Source organism: Pelecanus crispus, chromosome 2 (genome assembly GCF_030463565.1).
Source record: "Pelecanus crispus isolate bPelCri1 chromosome 2, bPelCri1.pri, whole genome shotgun sequence".
In the NCBI taxonomy this organism is placed as follows: Eukaryota; Metazoa; Chordata; class Aves; order Pelecaniformes; family Pelecanidae; genus Pelecanus; species Pelecanus crispus.
The window spans coordinates 61,265,709-61,287,062 of NC_134644.1; positions in this window are offsets into that span (position 1 = coordinate 61,265,709).

A 21,354-nucleotide genomic window follows, 5' to 3' on the forward strand; every position below is an offset into this window, starting at 1 on the left:
GCAGGTCTCTCTCCACCTGCTATTCAGACATACCTCTAATCCTGTCTGAGTTGTCTCTGTGATGGAGATTGTGGATTCAGGTTCTCTTTTCTCACTTGGCACAGCTATGAGCCAGGAGCAGAACTGAAGTATCACAAAGCCAGCACTGTTCATCAGCCTGCTATCTGTCGCACCTCACCTGCAGAGGTGAGGGCACTATCTCAGCCAGAGCTGTCTCACTGCATTGCCCATGGAAGCAAAGGCATAATTCATACTTGACAGGATGTGTGGGCATGCAACACATGGGAGCAAAACAACACACATACACACAAAGGAGACTCGTAGGTTAAGCAACACAAAGAAAGAACCCAAACATAATTAAAACTATCTATTTGGAGGCCAAGCCATGCCCTCCCTGAATGCTTCCATGAATGTCATTCCTGGTCATCTGTTCTGCTTCATCTTTTCCCCTCCTCCTGGCAGCAAAATGCTGCCAGCTGCAGCATCAAAGCTGACAACCTTAAGTGATGGTTTCCAAAAGACATCTACTTTTTTCCAGGAATGGTTGTCGTGTCTTTTTTTGCTTTTCTGGGGAACCACCAAAGTTGGCAGGAGAGCTGTGCCTTCATGGCTATACCAGTAACCACTAGTGTCACTCCTTCGTTAGAGGAATGCCTGTTCCTGGAGCCCTTGGTTGTGCCTTGATATCTAGGGCCTGCAACAGATGGAGTCAACCAGCACCTCCAAGGGCCAAGGGCCATAGGCCATCGGGGACTATGGAGAGGAATCACTTCTGTACCTCTCTTGAGCTTTTCACCACTGGGACAGGGACAGCAAATGTCCTTCAGTGAGCAGTGTTAGAGTTGTTTGTTCGGCTCAAGCTGGCAGGACTGGATCACAAAGTTTGCTACAGCTACAGAGAGCTTGTCTCACAGCTGTTGCTCACACACATCTTGTCTTGGAACCCTGCTTTCAAACTTAACTATTAAGTGACCACTATATCTACACATGGCTGTATCATGCAGGTCTACGTATTGCTTCTCTGGTGCCCTTTACATTGTTGATAATTAGATTCATTTAACAAGTGCAGAATTCATCGAACACTAGAAGGAACTATTTGTGTAGTAGGGAAAGATAAAAAGGGAACTTAATTTCACATAAATATTGTTAAATCCTGCTTATACCTCCATTAACATCTTTCTCTCCATATTTAAACTTTAAAGTGGAGTACAAGGTACGGAGTTTCTTTTCATATTCAAAGTTTACAGCAGAGCTTCAAATACGTATTAATATAGAAGCTGTAATGTATTCTGAGTTAAGCTGTCATAAAATCTAGGGCTTTTCACATCATCACTTTTGAAGGTCGGTGCCACAGAGAAAAAGAAGCATCTGTATTGGATCACCATGAAGGTTTGTAATACATTGCAATAAATACTGCAGTATATTTCATTTTTATACGTTTTTGATGAAGAGGCAAAAGTGCATCTTCAACAGTTGCTTTTCAAAAATTGCTCATCTGTTTGGAATGGCTGTAAAAGAGATTGAAGCTAAACATTATTCATGTATACATTACGGCTCCTCACTGAGACCACAGCTGAAATGAGAAGAGGATTCCAATGATATTTCATTTGGAGTATTGATTTTTCTGAGCTCGTCCCACAAGGCTATTGCATGTGAGTTCCAGGCAAGTATGAGAAGATGTAGATTATCCTAGCTGGCTTTCCTAAGTTTATCTTTCTTCCCTCAACTTGGTTATAAACATTTTGCTAATTTTGTGCTTTGATTCTCCTAGCACCTCTAACAAGGGTGAAGACTGGTCCTTTGCAGACTTTTGAAAATAAAACTAACACTGGTTCAGAGAATGCCTAAATCAATTCAGAAGTGATGTGTGGAATACTTTTGCCCCGTGCTGCACAACAATGAAAAGTAGCAGTTTTTTAACTGTGAAACAACACTTGCCAACAATTCAGGTTGCTGGGTGCAGAAACCTGGAAATGGCTGCAGTTCCCTGCCTCTACCTGGGGCCTCATACAGACTGTAAATGCACAGAAGAATCATAGATTCATAGAATTGTTGAGGTTGGAAAAGACCTTCAAGATCATCCAGTCCAACCATTAACCTAACACTACCAAGTCCACCACTAAACCATGTCCCTATATGCCACATCTACATATCTTTTAAATAACTCCAGGGATGGGGACTCAACCACTTTCCTGGGCAGCCTGTTGCAATGCTTGACAGCCCTTTCAGTGAAGAAAAATTTTCTAATATCCAGTCTAAACCTCCCCAGGCATAACTTGAGGTCATTTTCTCTCATCCTATCATTTGTTACTAGGGAAAAGAGACTGACACCCACCTTGCTACAGCCTCCTTTCAGATAGTTTTAGAGAGCAATAAGGTTTACCCTGAGCCTCCTTTTCTCCAGACTAAACAACCCCAGTTCCCTCAGCCGCTCCTCATAAGATTTGTGTTCTAGGATACACTCCAGCACCTCAGTGTCCTTCTTGTACTGAGGGGCCCAAAACTGAACACAGTATTCAAGGTGCAGCCTCAACAGTGCTGAGTACAGGGGCACAATCACTTCCTATTGATTGTCCAATACAAGCCAGGATGCTGTTGGCCTTCTTGGCCACCTGGGCACACTGCTGGCTCATATTCAGCTGGCTGTCTACCAACACCCCCAGGTCCTTTTCTGCCAGGCAGCTTTCCAGCCACTCTTCCCCAAGCCTGTAGCGTTGCATGGGGTTGTTGTGACCTGAGTGCAGGACCTGGCACTTGGCCTTGTTAAACCTCATACAGTTGGCCTCAGCCCATCGATCCAGCCTGTCCAGGTCCCTCTGCAGGGCCATCCTACCCTCCAGCAGATCAACACTCCCGCCCAACTTGGTGTCATCTGCAACTTACTGAGGGTGCACTCAATCCCCTCATCCAGATCATCGATAAAGATATTAAACAGAATTAATACAGAAAATTGGATTTAACTCCATTCACCATAATTCTTTGGGCCCAGCCATCCAGCCAGTTTTTTACCCAGCGAAGAGTATGCCCATCCAAGCCATGAGCAGCTGTGGGAAACAGTGTCAAACACTTTAGTAAAGTCCACGTAGGCAACACCCACAGCCTTTCCCTCATCCGCTGTGCGGGTCACCTTGTCATAAAAGGGGATCAGGTTAGTCAAGCAGGACCTGCCTTTCATAAACCCATGCTGACTGGGCCTCATCACCTGGTTGTCCTGTATGTGCCACATGATGGCACTCAAGATGATCTGCTCCATAACCCTCCCCAGCACCGAGGTCAGACTGAGAGGCTTATAGTTCCCCGAAACCTCCTTCTGGCCCTTGTTGTAGATGTGTGTCACATTTCATAGAATCATAGAATCGTTTAGGTTGGAAAAGACCTTTAAGATCATCCAGTCCAAGCATTAACCTACCATTACCAAGCCCATCACTAAACCAATTAAGGGTAGAGTAGCAATTTCATATTTCCTGGCTTGGTGGCTGGATTCTTTATAATGAAAGTAAAAACTAGGAATCATTAAGATTGGAAGGGACCTCTAAGATCACCAGTCTGATCATCAACCCAGCACCACCATGCCCACTAAACCATGTCCCCAGGTGCCACATCTACCCATTTTTTGAACACTTCCAGGGATGGTGACTCCACCACCTCTCTGGGCAGCCTGTTCCAATGCTTGGCTACTCTTTCCATGAAGAAATTTTTCCTAATATCCAACCTAAACCTCCCCTGGCATAACTTGAGGCCACTTCCTCTTGTCCTGTCACTTGTTACTTGGGAGAAGAGACCAACACCCACCTCACTACAACCTCCTTTCAGGGAGTTGTAGAGAGCAATAAGGTCTCCCCTCAGCCTCCTCTTCTCCAGGCTAAACAACCCCAGTTCCCTCAGCCGCTCCTCATAAGGCCTGTGCTCCAGACCCTTCACCAGCTTCATTGCCCTGCTCTGAACACGCTCCAGCACCTCAATGTCTTTCTTGTATTGAGGGGTCCAAAACTGGACACAGTATTCAAGGTGCGGCCTCACCAGTGCCGAGTACAGGGGCACAATCACCTCCCTGCTCCTGCTGGCCACACTATTCCTGATACAGGCCAGGATGCTGTTGGCCTTCTTGGCCACCTGGGCACACTGCTGGCTCATGTTCAGCTGGCTGTCAACCAACACCCCCAGTCCTTTTCCACCAGGCAGCTTTCCAGCCACTCTTCCCCAAGCCTGTAGCGTTGCATGGGGTTGTTGTGCCCGAAGTGCAGGACCCGGCACTTGGCCTTGTTAAACCTCATATAGTTGGCCTCGGCCCATCGGTCCAGCCTGTCCAAGTCCCTCTGCAGGGCCATCCTACCCTCAAGCAGATCGACATTGCCCCCCAATTTGGTGTCATCTGCAGACTTACTGAGGATGCACTCAATCCCCTCATCCAGATCATTGATAAAGATATTAAACAAGGCTGGCCCCAAAACTGAGCCCTGGGGAACACTGCTCGTGACCGGTCACCAACTGGACTTAACTCCATTCACCACAACTCTCTGAGCTCAGCTACCCAGCCAGTTTTTTATACAGTGAAGAGCACACCCGTCCAAGCCATGACCCGCCAGCTTCCTTAGGAGAATGCTGTGGGAGATGGTGTCAAAGGCTTTGCTGAAGTCCAGGTAGATGACGTCCACAGCCTTTCCTTCATGCACCAGGCGGGTCACCAGGTCATAGCAGGAGATCAGGTTGGTCAAGCAGGACCTACTTTTCATGAACCCATGCTGGCTGGGCCCGATCCCGTGGTTGATCTGCACATGTCTGTGGAGCACACTCAAGATGAACCGCTCCATAATCGTCCCCGGCACTGAGGTCAGTCTGACAGGCCTGTAGTTCCCTGGATCCTCTTCCCGGCCCTTCTTGTAGATGGGCATCACATTGGCAAGCCTCCAGTCATCTGGGACCTCCTCCCTGTTAACCAGGACTGCTAATAGATGATGGAGAGTGGCTTGGCAAGCTCCTCCACCAGCTCCCTCTGTACTCTCGGATGGATCCCATCCAGCCCCATAGACTTCTGAGTGTCCAGGTGGCATAGCAGGTCATTAACTGCTTCCTGCTGGATTATGGGGGCTCCATTCTGCTCCTCATCCCTGTTTTCCAGCTCAGGGGGCTGAATACCCTGGGGATAACTGGTCTGGCTATTAAAGACTGAGGCAAAAAAAGGCACTAAGTACCTCAGCCTTTTCCTCGTCCTTGGTGACAATGTTCCCCCCCCCCATCCAATAAAGGATGGAGATTCTCCCTGGCTCTCTTTGTTGTTAATGTATTTGTAGAAACATTTTTTATTATCTCTTACAACAGTGGCCAGATTGAGTTCTAGCTGGGCATCTGCCCTTCTAATTTCCTCCCTGCATGACCTAAACAAGATCCCTGTACTCTTCCTGAGTTGCCTGCCCCTTTTTCCAATGGTAGTAGACTCTCCTTTTTCCCTGAGTCCCAGCAAAAGCTCCCTGTTCAGCCAGGCCGGTCGTCTTCCCTGTGGGTTTGTCTTACGGCACATGGGGACAGCCTGCTCCTGCACCTTTAAGACTTCCTTCTTGAAGAAGGCCCAGCCTTCCTGGACCCCTTTGCCCTTCAGGACTGCCTCCCACGGGACTTTCCCATCCAGTGTCCTGAACAGGCCAAAGTCTGCCCTCTGGAAGTCCATGGTAACACTTTTGTTGCCCCTCCTCTTTACATTGCCAGGAATTGAGAACTCTATCATATCGTGGTCGCTAAGCCCAAGACGGCCTCTGACCATGACATCTCCCACCAGTCCTTCTCTGTTTGCAAACAGCAGGTCAAGCAAGGCACCTCCCCTGGTAGGCTCACTTACCAGCTGTGTCACAAAGTTACCTTCCACACACTCTAGGAACTTCCTAGAGTGTTTCCTCTGTGCTGTGTTGTATTTCCAGCAGATGTCCGGCAAGTTGAAGTCCCCTTTTGCTAACCTCCAGTCCATTAGGACCTCCCCGGTTAGCTAGGACTGTTTAAAAAGGATTGAAAGTGGCTTGGTGAGCACTTCGGGCCGCTCCCACAGTACCCTTGGGTGCATCCCATCTGGCCCCACAGACTTGGGTATGTATGCAAGATGGGATGCAAAGCTGGGATCAGTTTGAGAAATTATAAATCCAGATTATAATTATAAATCCAGATTATAAATCCAGATTACAGCCTTTACATTAAATATAGTTAGGCACGCTGGAGCCTACCGCTATGCATTTTATACTGACTGACACTTGAAACCAATGCCCCAAAGTGTATGCTGGCACAGCAAAGTGCAGACTACCATGGGCACACCAGCAACATCCCGGAAGGAGTGAAAAGTAGGGAAGAGGTTGTAGACATGGTAACAGAGTACTCCATCTGGGCAAATTTGGTCTGTGAAGAAGTCTGGCCCTGATTTTTTATTTGCAGCAGATTCTTCAGTAGTTAAGCTACAGAATTTACTTTAGGGTGCCTGAGGACTGGACTGTCTCTGAACCTCCCCTATCATCTGGTCAAATGATTTCATCAGGTCACCACAAGGCACAGTGACAAAGGAGCAAGGGGATTGTACTGCAGTTACTTCTCATGATAGTTTAAACTTGAGGAACTGAAGTCAGTCTGACTCCTGGCAGTGTAGTCAGCTCCTGGAGTAATGGAAATTCCTGCTTATTTTGCATTCCTGTGTGCCTGGTGGTTGCCGGTAAGAAAACAACTGCAGGTTTTCAACAGTTTCTAAAATGAAAAAGCCCAGGGAAACAAGAAGAAGCAGTAGTGACTTCAAGTTATGCTTCTGTCTGCAGGGCACCAGGATGCTTGGAAGCCAGTGTGGGCGCTAGCATGCTGCATGGGCATCTTCTGTGGGCTGTTATACACCTTGGTGCAGCTCAGTATATACTGCCAGGAAGGACTAAGGGATTCCCTGCTGACTTGTGCCACCCCACTCTCTGTGCTGCCTTACAAGGGTTTGCACAGAGTTGCCAATGGCAGCTTTGCCTATGGGCTGCATTCCTTGGGGGCATTTGTCCCCTCCTGATGCAGGACACCAGCATGTGAAGTTTCAATCAGAAGGTGAATGGTCTTTATGGGGGACCTCTCTTTCACAGCAGCTGCAAGCCTGACACAAGAAATGGCATGTGATGGTCCTTTTCCTTTTTGGATAAACAGACCAGAGTCAGTCTGAGCTTTCCCCTATAAGAAATACTGTTTTTTCCATTCCATGATGACTTACTTATGTCACTATACATTGAATTCTGCTAGAACAGCCTATTAACTACAGAATATCAATACATTGCGCATGTTCCAGAAGAAACTGCATTAACAATTACATAAAGTAGTTACAATTTTATGAACTCATGATCCTGTATGATCCTTTATTAAAATGTTACCATTGAACATTGGATTTTATGTTTGGACCTACCTTAGCTGAATGAAGTGAAAACATCAAAAGACAAGGTTGTTATAGTTCATTGAAGTACTGAGGTGGCTTCTCAAACATTTCACATTATGATGTGAAAACCATGCCCATCCACCCACCCACAAAACAATAATTCTAATAAAAGTTTGCATTTCTGCCTTTCTTTTTGCACATTTCAGGGTTTTCTAAAACCAGAGTCTCATATTGTGAATGTATAGATAGTGACCAAGATCTGCAAGTACCTCAAATTTGGGGTGCCTGTACCACTATTGGAGCAACTGGATAACATTTTTTTTAAAAAAAAATCCATTGGAAAAATGGTTTTGTGAAAAAAAAATCTTTGTGGAAACATGAGGCTTTTAGTTAAATTCTCTGGCCCAAAATGATCACTTCAAGGATGCACTTGCTTGCCAAAACTGGGTGGAGAAGAGTGGCAAAATAGCCCACTGACCCAAGACTTACCTTTTGCCACTAGCATATTATTTGTGATGAATCAGACCGAGGTTTGAGCCTTGATCATTTTGTATCTGAGCCTACTGCATTTAAGGTATGTCAGCCACCAAATTAATATCTTGCCTTCTGTGGCTTTCCACAAAAACTTTGAAAGACATAGGCTTGATCCCATGTAAAAAGTGGAAAATGTTTTAAATCCAATAAAAAATGTCAGAGAACAGAAAGTTTTTTCACTCTATATCTACTTGATTCCAATTTGGGGGGGGGGGGGGGGGGGGGGGGGAAGAGGGGCACTTATAGCCACAAAAAAAAAAAAAAAAAAAAGAAAAGAAGAAAAGGAAATCAAACTCTTAGATAGCTGCCCTAACAGAAGAAGTTCCTAAATCACCATTCAGTTATGAAAAGTTAACTAAGAGCAATTTTACTGGTTTGTTTTCATTAAAGGTTTGTTTGAAATTGCATAGAAAGCATAGGCACAAGCTGAGACAATCAGCAGGTAAATATTGAGCAGATTTATTTGAAAGTCTGTATCTTCTCCCCTTGATAGCAGCAATAAAGCTTTCAACAGCATAAAAGTCTAGAAAAACATTCCCTGAAACTATGGCCAAATGGATTTATTTTTCACTCAAACTGTATACCATACGGGGGCCATAAACTGCCACAGGGTCACATTTAACAGGGGAACCAAGCTAAATAAAATAAGAACCAAGCATGTAACTTAGTGCCCAAATTTCCCCCCCTCCCACCCCCCCCCCTCCAAGTATGAATCTTGGTGATTCTAAAACCGAGTTGCTTTGCCTTTATAAATAAATAAATCACTTGCTTTGACACTCAATGAATTTAGTTGGAGGCAAAATGAGATCTTCTGAATACTGTTTGTTCTTGCACTGTTTCTGACAGAAGCCCAAAATCCAGCAATAACAGAGTTTAAAAGAGACACTTTCTTCCGAGATCTATAAAGAACAAATAGGTAGAGCGTGTCTCAAGTTCAAAAAAACAAAGAAAACATTCAAACCCAAACAGACAGGGTAGATGTTAGGTGGGAGTTTTTAATCTGTTAATGTCTATTGACACATCCTCATTGCTGTTGCACAATTTCTGGACGGACTTGCCACTCATGTCAATAAGATAGGTACTGTTTTTTTCCATGCAGTGACCACAGATGACTAATGACTTTTGGAATGGATTTATTAATGTTTTGCACTTGTTTCTGTTACTATGTGTTTGGAGAGAAGAAACAGAGTGCCGTCAGGCTTTGTGTTTGTTTTTATTTTTTCCTTTCATCTTGACCGTCTTACTATTGAAAAAAAAAGAAGAAAATTTTTTTTCAAGACCAAGAAAAAGGCTTCTGTGGTGCCTTAAGAAATGACATTCAAGACATCGTTTATCTAGTTTTACTAAATACATCTCTTCAAAGCTTATGGTGCAAATTTAATACAACGTTTTAATGCAAGTTTTAGAAAAACATAAAACTCTAGAGTCACAATTTTCTACATGTCTACACATCTATTAGAGCCATAATTATTTAATTAAGCTGACCTGCTTCAAAGAGGCAAATTCTAATGCTGGACATTTTATTCTGAAAAGTCTTTGACTGGCAAATCCTTCAGTTCTCTTACTGCTTTGCCAACCTCCCTCCTGCTAAAAATCATTATCTGAAATGATCACAAATAATCAAAACCTTGTTGTCTCTTAAGAACCTGGAATTGTCCTGTCCCTTCACATTGCTCTAAAAATAAACCAAAAATCTGGCAAAACACAGAAAACTCACCAAACTTCATTGCCTAGTAATGGGGATTGTTGTTATAACATCTTGTGTTCCTCATCTAAATAGGTTTATTGTAATCATTACACAGCACTAGCATCAGTATCAGCACAGCCTGAATGCCGATGTTTCTGCAAAGGTTGTTAGTTAAAGAGACATTAAAATATACTAGGAGCAGCGCAACCATTTCCTTGTCTTTCTTACAGAATATTTCAAATCCATTTTCACATAATCCTGAAGAATTTTCTTAGATGATGCTCCCAATAAAAGTTGTAATTTCCTTTCAGGAGAATTCAAGAACCACTGACAGGCCCAAAAGAATAATTGTTGCTGCAATGTGGATTTTTCTGTGCAACAGAAAAAAAGGCAGATCATGCCAGATACAGAAATACTTTTCTTTGAGAAGATACTGGCTTTCTGTAGACAAGGGAAATATGCTAGATCCAATTTGCCTGGATTACAGTAAGGCATTCAGGGGAATTGCTAGAGTAGAGAAGTTGGGAATTAGGGAACTGATTGTAAAATGGGTTAGGAAGCAAAGGAAGATGACTGGCACTGTGGTAAATAAGGAACTTTCAAACTACAGGCAATCTGTTCGGAGAACATCTCAGGTCTTAGGACATGCTGTGTTCAGCTTTTCTTTAATGACCTTTACACAAGGAAAAGACTTGTAACTCTGCTAATAAAATGTGCAGATATTGCAGACCTGGAAGACACTACCAGAAAGGAAAAATGGATTATCATGTAGAGAGAACCAAATGACCTTAGGGAACAAAGTGAGAATGAGAGACAACACAGCAGTACTAACGGCTGTAACACTGTACAATGCTATCAAAGAAAATCCTCTTATGTGCTGGAAGTTAATCAGCTGGAATTAATAAAGAAGGAGGAAAATCTCCTTGCAGATAGTCAGCTTGGAAGAACAAGAGACACTGATCTGATGTGGTCATTAAAGAAACAACTAATATGTATCAGGCAAAGTCACTCTAGCAAAGACGGAGGGTATTAATGTTTCCCTATAAAACCCTGTTAAAAGTTTATCAAGAATGCAAAACACAACTCTAACCACAAAGCCTCAAGACAGATGAATTCAGAAGGAAGAGCTACACAGTGTGGTTACTAGGGTGGCGGGGGGAATGAAGTACCCGTCCTGCAGAGGGAGAACAGAGATGTCTGCCTTGCTGAGGGAACAAAAATCTGCACTGAAAAAGAATACAGTTTGGGTACCTGAGTTTTGAAAGTTCGGGCTACTCACTGTTTCTATTTCAGATGGATGTACATTGCCTTTTTTGTCCAGGGCAGTGCTATCTGACTCTCTGAAAATGCATCTTTAAAAAAAAAAAAAATCAAAACAAAACCAATCAACTCCTCCCTATGATTTTGTGAAGCACAAGCAAGAACATCATCCTGCCTGGTTAGTGCTTCAGTGAGCATTTCAGTAAGGCTGACCTGTAAAGCCCATTTTACAGAGTGCATATGCGTTCACAGTGCAGAACCTCATAGTATAGACTCGCTACAAGCAGAATGCATTAGAAAAATACTCATAAATAAGTATTTCATATGCTCCTTAATCAATGTTTTTCCTTCCGTTTCAAATCCAAGCAAATGTCACTTCTTTGCAACTTGCTGTCCAACACTGTTGTGACATAAGTTCTTATTAATTGATTCCTTTTTACAGTAGGAATACCTTGAAGTCATCATCCATTTACTTCCTAAACTTGGAAAGAGCAAGGTTTCTTTTTAATGAGCACCAAAGCTTTCAGATTCCTTAAATTTCTCACTTACGTGTAATGAAAATGGTTTTTTTCTACTGTTAGAATCCAAGCACTCTGACAGTATATATCTAATAAAATTTTTAACTTCAATTGCTGCAAAATTTACCTGATAATATATCGGAAAACCAAAACCAAACAGTTATCATCTCTCACTTCAGAAAGAGTTGTATGTTTAAAGGTGTCTATACATATACATGTTCAAATACAACAGTATAGAGGAGGACAGGGTTATTTTCTTTAAAGAAATACTTTCCCCATCTCCGGTTCCCACTTCTTCTTCCATTGCATATGCACACTCTTTCTTCCTTCTCATTTCTTGCCTTTAATCCACAGGGTTGTAGACAGTTTTCACAAAAAGAGCGAAGAATGGTCTTTCTGATATTAATTTCTTGTACCCACTGTATCTTGAAAAAATTTCCTTCCTTTGTGTTTGCAAGAGACAGGCTTCCAAAGCAGCATCACAGAGTACCAAATGACAATGATGCATGACAAACATTCCCCAAGATTAATTATAGATTGATGGAAATGAAAGGAGAAAAGTAGAAGCCATAAAATCCACAGAATGCTTTTGAAAGAATCAATGGAATAAATACACCTGCTTGCGAGACAACTCAATGCATCATCTTGCCTTCTGATAGTATGCAAAACCATTTTCATCCCCACTCTTGAATTTCCGTAATGAGTTAACAAGGAGCTCTGTTAAATGAGATCCTATTATACAAGCTAAAGACCTAAACAAGATTTGGTTTTAAATTATACACTATCCATCATCTTACTATTCAAAATTCAGCTTAGAAAACATCATAGGTAACATCCCTCAAAAAGGAAAATTCTCAATATCTACCTTGCTCTTCTCATTACTACTTTTAACATGGCTTGCAATTACTACTTTTAATATGGCTTGCAGTCTGTCAACCAAGTGCAACACACTCAGGCACACACAATGATGATGACTAACTGAATGCTGAATTATACATTCCTTTTGCCCAGTCTAGTCCCACACAATGTCTATTCCCAAAACATGGAGGAAGATCAAATGGCCTCTGGTAGGCTTAGTTTTAGGTCATCTGGATCTGCAGCCAATAGCAGCCCATTTTAACTGACTGCAGGTTTGCGTCAAACATCATATCAAACTCTACTAAATAAAGGACTCTCTTATTCATGTGGGAAAGACAACTTATCATAATGGAGACCTTAGAAAACGCATCTTCTTACATTGTAGAGTCATGCAGCACTCAAAGAAAGAAAGGATGCTATAACAAAAGCTACTGAATTAGTCCTTACATGACCTCATGTTATTATATGCTTTTTGTATGACCCCAACAAGTGATTTACCTCTCCGCGCCCTTTTTGCAAAACAGGAATAAAAATGCTTCCTCTTACTCACCTTTTGTCTGTCTTCCTTGGAGTTTTAGCTAGTAGGATACAAATTCTCTCCTTTGAGTATATATAGAGAGCCTTGCACAGCAGGTCCTTCCTGCATTGTGACATCTGAATAAAATGCTTCATAACATTTAATGAATACTGATGTTCTCGGAGTATCCTTGATACTTTGAAAAGGCTTCTGCTACATTCTCATTCCTAAGCTATAGCATGATCCCAGTCATTCTAACACTTGAAACTACTCCTGGAGAGGATGTGCAAGATTAAAGCTTATGAAAAAATATCTCCAGGCTTACATACACTTATGTATGCCTTATGTATATAACACATCACTCTTGTTTATCTCCCTTAGTTATGGTTAGTACGGTAACCCTGGGATCCATTGAAGAGGACAAACCTTACCAGCTCCTTGGTATTATAGGCTACCATAAATAGAAAAATCGACTTAGGAGAAATCCTTCCTCTCAAAAAAATATTCCAAGACCTGGGAGGTCCCAAGTTAGAGCTATGTCCATTAGTTGCTGGCTGGGATACCAGATATTTCTCAGTTTGTGGCCCAAGAAGCTGTGCATGCACTCATCAAAATTACCTCCCTAAAGGCACAGGTTGGAAGATTAGTTCTGTCTCTGAATGACCATGGTGCCCCCAGCCTCAGCTCTGGCATGGCCACAGAGCTGCCGGTGTTTTGCTCTCCTCCTCCTGGGGCAGATGGAGCAGCTGATGTAACATAAGATTTTGGGGAAGGGAGTGTCATTTTGTTCTATAGTTTTGCAGAGCTCAACCCAAGTCATTCCAAGTGAATGGAGGGGCTCCCAATGGCATCTTGCTGGCTCTGTTTGTCTGTCTGCCCATGCTGCCCTGTGAAGCACTGGACAGGATGACTGAGCTTGACTTTGCTTTTAACCCAGACGGGCATTCTGTTGGCAAGGTCCAAGGATCTGCTTCCTCCTCCTTACTACAAAGGAGGAATCACTGCTTGAGGCTTTCCAACCCACAGTGCATTTCACTAAAAACTCCAGGCTTTGCTAATCCTGTGTGAGGGCTCCCCAAGGCTGAAGGAGCACATGGGACCCTGCATATCAGAGTTCATCAGACAGACCCATGCTCTGCAGGTTCACCAGCAGGTTCCTGTTTGGAAATGAGGCAACAGCATGCGGATGAAGTCTTAGCTTTGCAAAATCTCTGTGGGAGCAGGAACAGACAAAGTAAGACTCTGATGCATCCAAGTTCATGAACATGCACTTACCACTACCAACCATTACTTTCGGGGGAGCACCAAGTAATGCGTTCTGTTGTCCCTGGGATCTCAAGGGGGCTTCAACATGATGCTAAAATTCAACATATGCTTTACTGAATTAGCACTTCGGAAAGTAGATGCGGAGGGGAGACAAGGGAAAGAATAAGGAGCTGTGGTTTTGTATCTGTGTTTTTCTATCTGTTGATCTTTCATTTCAGTGGAGAACCTGGAAGCTCATTTTCCAGGAAATATTCTCACTCTGACTTTCATTTTACATTTCATTTTTGAACTGGCCATCCTACTAGGGTCTCCTGTCCCAAATGCAGTTGTGGACCTTTGCTACTCTAACAGATCCCCCAGGTGAGCTAGAAAGCTCAGGGGATCTTTTAGGCCAGCCCCTTGGCCAGAGCAGGACTACTATGTCTACCTCATTCCTGACAGGTTTTTGCATAACATCTCCTTAAGCTTTTCTAGCAATGGAGTCTCCCCAGCACCCCTTAACAATTATTCCATTGTTTCATTTTCTAATGGCTCAGCCATGAATGCCATTGATAACCTGACACTTGGCTATGTGGTTGCAGCTTGCCCCAAATATCACTGTGCCTTTCTTCTTCTCAAGGCATATGTTCAAAGCTGCATACAAGACAAATTCTGTATTAGCTGCCTCTTATTGCTGCTTATATAGCAGAGATCTGTTGGCAAATGTCTGTCACAAAAAGTCCTTTTGCATCCTTCCTCTGGTCTCCTGAAGGAACCTCTGCAATTCTTCCCCTATTCAGCTCTTCTACTACTACAGTAATATGACTTCTTTACCAACTTCTCTGCAGCTGCTTCTGTTTCCACACTTCAATTTTCAGAATTCACCTCTTACTCCTTCAGTTTCTTTCTGAAGAGGAGGAGTTATCTCCAGTTTCTCCTGCATGTTCAATAACAACCTCATTGGAACAACTTCACTAAAGATTAATGTCTTGTTTGCTCATATTTGTCCATCATGTATAATGTCCTGCAGATGTACACAGCTTCCATTCCCCAAGTACACTTTCTGTTTCATTTTTTCTTTTTCTAATGTACCTTACCTCTAAGTTAAAAAAAGAGTTTATGCAATCAAGTGGTCTGGCTCTAAGCTTTCTGTCAAACCACGTTTCAGCTGGTGACAGATAAAATTTAAAGGACACTGCCTTGATATTCAGGAATGCCAAATAGGAATCTGATTTTTCAGCTTTTTAAAGCATTCTTCTGTCAATTTCTACAGCATTTTCCATAACACCATTGAGCTTGGATACCCTGAACCTGAAATAACACACTTACGACCATAGAAATCATCAGATTTCAGATAATCATCTGAAAACCATTTCATCTCAGAACAATTGAACTGTGGTCTTTTACCCATCATAACAACATTTAATATGTCCCATTTAGTAAACACAGACACTAGCGCCGAGATTTCATCTCCAGAAGCCATATTTTTCTACTGATACTACTTCTGGATAGCAAAAATAATTGTTCAGAAGCCTATCACTCTTGTTTCATCAAACAAACTTTTGATACAGGTTGGTGGTTTGTTTGTTTTTTTTTTTTTTAAATCATCCTTCATACATATTTATATTAAGAATTATTCTCTTGCTCACTTCTTCAAACATTCCCTGTTTTACCACAACTAACTTTTCTCCAAAGTCTTTGTTTCTGCTGGCACACAAGCTTGTGCACCAGGATTCACTTCACAAATTATAAAGATTTCACTAGTATTTAAGCTGATGTTGCAGTTCTCACACATAATTCTCTGGATTAATTTCACAAAAAGCCCTCCTTTTACTTGTTGTCCAAGACTGCATCATTAACTTAGTTTTAGATGTGTTCAGTCTTTCTCTACTGTCTTTTCTAAAAGATGGGTTTGCTTCTTCCAAATATAGTCTGTCTAAGCACTGGACACTGCTTAATATTTTTTTCCCCCCACATCTTGCACAGTTTTTCACCCTGCTTCTTCTAAACAAACTCCAATTCATTATTTAGCCTTTCCTTTGAGTGTTTGATCTTGTTCCATTTCTGTATGCTTGTAGAAGTTTTAAGACTTACTTATCCAATACATTAACATTTCTTGTTCTCTCCCCTCAAAACATATGGCCTGTTTTGGTTGTCTTCCTTAGCCTGCCAAGCCTGCATTTGTTTTTTATGGTCAAAAAAAGTCTTTCTGATAACCCTTTTCTCAGGTTGGGGCCCCTGATTTCTATTATCATTTGATCTCAGAAATTGCACAATATGTCTGGTCTTGCATGTTTGACATCTGTTTCGAATGTGTTAGGATGCGTAAAAAGCTTTCCCTCTTTTTCTGGTTTCCTCTGTCAAATAGATAGTTTTCAGAAGTTTCATTCTTTCTTAGGACAGTATATGCTTTACCTCTCCTTAGCACACTTCAGTAATTACTGTGCTCCTGTTATGCTACTCAAGTTATCCATTGCCTTCCTGTACAGCCGCAGTTGCCCTGGGCCACCTGACTTGTTTCCGGTTTATTACATTTTTTCTGCTTTTCAGTTTGAATAGCACAAGTTAGCACTTGGTAGTCAAAGAGAACGCGAAGTCCAGAAGTCTATAAATATGAGATATCCCTAATTAAATAACATATAAACCAACTTACAGATGAATAAGCCTATTGTTAGGAAGGGACATTGTGTGCCACCATCAGTCAAATTAAGCCACTATTAGCAGCAATTCCAGTTTAGTTCCCGTATGGTATGTTATTCAGTTGAAGTGGTCTATTAGAGGGCCAGGGTAATAAATGAAGACAACAATAGGGACCATACACTAGGTGTTAAATTTCTTTCAATGTTAATAAACTGCAGTGTCATAGAATTTTAAACAGGATTTTAACAGACACAGTTCACTCTGTAAACTAGACTGCCCTTTTAAGCATTGTACCTTTAAACCACATAACTAAAATACTACATAAAAGAGAAAAGATACCCTTTGAGAAAGGACTATTATTCATTGTAATGCATAATCAGGGTTATTTTCTCTAAAAATCATTAAGTACTTGTCACCAAATTTTAAATACTTTAAATGGAGACCTGTAAAGAGCTCATATATTTAAATGTCTGTGTTTTCACAGGTCCATTAAATACTAGCTAAATTGAGATAAAAGCATTTAGCTTCCACTTATGAGCAGGGTTAGAAATAGCAATTAAATAAGAAAATCTCAGAGGGGGGAAAAAAAAAAAAAAAGCTGTGTTGTTAAGGCTGACAGAAACAACACCAAAACCAAGCATATCTTTCCTGGAAGACTATTTTTGGAAGGTTTCTCCCATGTTTTTGAACTATTTCTAGTTAAAAACTTTTCCCTCAGCCAGCCTGCAGCCAGAACTTTGATGGCTAGAAAATAACACAGGTCAGATTGTCAGCCATATATTTCATTCATGTAAAATTTTGAGTGCGTACCAAGCTGCTATACACAGCAGGAGTCTCTGTTTACAAGAAGTAAATGGACAGTTTTTCTAAAGGAGTTTAGCAGGAAAATAAAATGTCATGGTCTTCACATTATTTGTTCCTTCCCTGCTTGAGACCTCTCTCTTCTTCACACCTCCTATTCTTTTAAGTTTCTGTGTTGAACAGAATCTGGATCACAGCCTGTGAATTGAGTCAGGTCTTTTGTCTTTCCCTTCAAGGTGAATCAAGCTCCATCCAAATTGCTTACTGAAACAATCTAGGCCTGTCTATTAATCTGCTTCAAATACATGGCCTGGAAATAGCTCTGAGGAAAGTGATCTATTAATTATATTGATCCTCATTTGGCCTTTTATATCACTGGTATTTTCCCCACATGGGTACTGTTTGCTCTACAGGTTTTGTTAGATCAAAATCCCACATGCTAGTGTCAGATTTTGGGATGGAGGTTCCAAAGCATTTGCATTTTGTGATCCAGATCAGTCCCTTGTTCTGACAGAAATGTGTTTGGCTTTAAGTCACTTGCTCTTATTCTATAAAATCCCCATTAAAACAATAATTAAACTCTCTTTGTCTTATACATGGCTTTAAATGCCAATTTTTGCTCCTACTGGCCCACATGGGGATCCCTCCAGGGATGGCTCTAATTTACTCAACCTGTTAATTCCTCCTAAAATACATAAACCAATAAAACATTTTGGATTATTTTTTTTTTTTTACTACTAAAAATTTCCAAAAGGCAAGAGTCAAATTTTGTTTTACTTTGGGTCATATTAAGACTCTGTATATTGTAATGTGAATGAAGGTAAGGCACAATTTTTTCAATCCAAGTTAGAGGAGCTATCACTGGTGCGAGGTATTATTTAGAGTGAACAATGGTCTGACAGTCTAGACTTTGGATTTTAATAGTTATTGAAATCTTCCTTATTCTCTCACCTTCCTCATCAAACATTGATTACGCATTTCACATTTTGTATTCTACTTATCTGATAGCTTTCCTAGTTCTTGCTTGTAGACAGCAGGACACATAAGGCTGTCACTTCTTAGGGCAATGGCAATAAATGTGGGAAAGCACGATGACACTTGCAGAAAAGGTTACATACCTCACTTTCTTGTAAGTCTTCCAAATATCATTCTGATCAAGGAGCTCAGAGGGGGTGGATCTTCCACTCTAAGTTACCATATTTGGTTTTACATAAACTGCATACGTACAAACAAAAGACATACATAATTCACAAGAAAACAAATGGGCTTCTTTACTCTGTTGCATGCAAAAATTTTCTATTTAATAATGGTAATAGCCAAGGTAAAATATATTATACAGCATTGTCATTATTTCTGCCAACTTCTTTTTCTTTTTTTTCCCCATGGGAAAGGGGTGATTTTCTATTCTATTTTATTTTAAATTACAGCAGAAGTCCAAGTTATATCCTTTTTGCATAGATTTTGACCCTTATGTGCAAGTTTGACACTTTGAGCTGCAAGTGATACAGCATCTGCCAAACGGAAATCTGTTTCTAACCTCTTTTTTTACTACTCCACAGTGCAAAAAGCAATAACCACACTGTAGTTTAATTATACATTAACACCATAGTGTACGTGTAGAAATAAAACAATAAAGATGCAACTGATTTTATGTTTTAGCAAATTTACCACCAATTAAAAAAAACCCTACTAAATGTTTATTTCTCCATTCTGTTATTTCCCATATAAGGCTTACACTTTAATGCTTTAACAACATGTAAAAAAACAAGTTAGTTTTTTTAAAAAATCATTTGATATAATTATACAACTTGACATTGTAATTCTTAAAATAAAAATAGGCCTTTGTAGACTTTTTGTGTATTAATATCTTATGTTATTTGAGGCATAGCCTTTACATCTGCAGTGCCACAATAGCCTTTTGTTTGCTGTTCTTACCTCTTGTTGTGGCAGGCTGGCTTTTTGGGGCCCTGTTTATTGTTACTAGAAGAGCGTATCAGCAATACAGCTGTCTGCAACTAAAAGAGGAATAAAAAGCCTGAAGGCACTTGTTCTAGTTTGAAGGTTGAAATTCATATATAATTTTAAAACTGTTCTTGTAAAGGATGGTGTGAATTTATAGCTGAATATTTTCTTTTTCAACCCAATATTTTCTTTTTCACAAAACCTAAAGATGGTTTTACCCAGCAAAACCAACATTGCCGCTTTTTCCTTAACTGGGTCTCAGAAGGGACAGATTATTTTCTCCTTAGAAACATATCTAACAACTTCCTCTAAAAGCAGTTGCGGTTCACAATCTCTCATGCTTACTCATAAAGCCCAACCCTAAAAGACAGTGTATGTGCAATGTTTTTATGCCTAGTATCTACCAACATTTAAATACTGCTCTTGACTGTGGCTTGTACTTCCTACACAGATGCTTCTCCTATTCTCCTTGGTGACTTCTGATAAGACTTCGTTGTCTTTTTCAACAAGAGTTAAACAGTGAAGGTCCCTAGCTGGGTAAACCCCCAGGGAGCACACAGGCATGCAGAGTCATCTGTTTTATCCGGTATGTTTTTCACTTACCACATGTGTGTTGTCTGAGGTCACACATACAATGGACTGGAAACAGCTATGACACATTGGACTCTCTTCATGGGTCTTTCACACCCAACCTGCATGTGCATAGTGGCCATTCACCAGAGGTTTCAAGATCTTACTGCCGTGCTGGGTTGCCACGCATCCAAAAGTCTGTCAACCAATTAAGTATAACTTTTCTGGACATATTGAGAGGAGGTAGCTGGGAAAAATCAGGTAGCCTTACAGTTTTGCCCCTCCCTGCCCCCCCAATGATGACGTTCACCAAAACACTCGTGTGTATACACTTCAAAGAGAAAATAAAAGAATGCATCCTCTTCTTCCTTGCACCCCCACAAGCAAAGTGGAAAAGAGAACAAAAGCACATTTTATGACTAAAAGTAGCTAAGTCATTGCATAGAAACACCTGTCCAGGCAGCCTAGGAGCATCTCCAAGAGACCAGCTTTCAAGGCACCATCTCCTAAATGCAGAAGGGGAAGGAAAGAAAAAAATAATAAAAAGGAAGAGGTAAATATATAACATGCACTTGAATATCATTGTACGAAGTGCTAAGAAAGGAAGTCAAACAAGGTGCTTTGATGAGCAACAAGGATAAGAGTGGGGTGCAGCTAACAACAATCAGAGGCCTCACATCACCCAAAGGCTGTAGGAGCCTTATTGGGCCCAGAGGGGCAGTCACTATTCTTCTGTAGCATCAGAGACACTTTCCAACATGAGTGTCTGCTCTGAGCTTACATTTTGTCAGGGCAGAGCAGTTTTTTGCAATGTTAAATTCTGTTGGTTTTTATGTACTTTCCCTAAAACCATGGATTATGAAAAATTAGGGCTAGAAACAATCTACAGAAGGAGATTTGTCTCTCTCTCAGTATACAGTTACACTATACAGCACATAAATTATTCTCTGATTAATCACATTTTTGGAAAATATAAGCTTCTTATCTGTGCAATAAGCTTGATTCCAGCTATTTTAATCATATAATTGCTTTTCTCCTTCACCAAGGAAAGCACTGTTCCAAATTATATCATAGTTTGTTGTATTTTATATTAGTCCCACTAGGATATTTTGCAGTTCACACAGAGCAAATACACATACCCACACTGTGTCATACACAGCTTGATTCTGTCACTTAACCAAACTGGCTTCATTGACTTCAGTGGAGAGAATAGAATCAAGCTCATTTTACACATATATAAATATAAAAATAAAAATATAAATATATATAAATACACACTATAGATTTTTTTTTTTTAACCCCAAATCTAGTTGGGGTTTTTTTGTTTTGTTTTTTTAAACTATAAAGAAAAGAGAAATCTGATATCACCTACCTTTTGTATCACAGTGAA